Here is a 608-nt window from a genome sequence, read left to right on the forward strand (position 1 = left end):
GTAGGCCACAAGAGAAGCCTGACTAAAAATTTAAAATCATGTGCACATATACTAAAATATTTTTATTTCAAAATATTTTTAAAATGAATGTTACTCTTGCAGTACAGCAAGACCTTATTTTGAAATGTTATGAAAATATGTAACTATATATTAAAATGGACTTTTGAAAAGTAAATTTTTAATTTCACATGAATGGCACATGAAAAAATACTCATCATCATGGAAAGGCACACCAAAACCAGAATGAGATAGCATCTCACCCCAGTGAGAATGGTTCATGTCAAAAAGACCAGAAACAGCAAGTGTTGGTGAGAATGTGGACAAAGATTCAGAAGGCTTGTACACTGTTGGTGGGAATATACACAGGGCAGTCCCCTGTGGAAAACAGTATGCAGGCTTCTCCAAGTATTTAAAAAATAGATCTACCATATGATTAAGCATTTTGACTCCTAGGTATCTTTCTCAAGAATGCAGAAACAGTAATTTGAAGGGATATATACACTCTTATGTTCATTGCAGCATAATTCACAATAGCCAAGTTATGGAAACTACCTAAATGCCCAGGGACAGATGAACAGATTGTTATGGATTACTACTCAGCAATTTTT

The sequence above is a fragment of the Condylura cristata genome, unplaced genomic scaffold (assembly GCF_000260355.1).
Source record: "Condylura cristata isolate star-nosed mole 26May11 unplaced genomic scaffold, ConCri1.0 scaffold00031, whole genome shotgun sequence".
In the NCBI taxonomy this organism is placed as follows: Eukaryota; Metazoa; Chordata; class Mammalia; order Eulipotyphla; family Talpidae; genus Condylura; species Condylura cristata.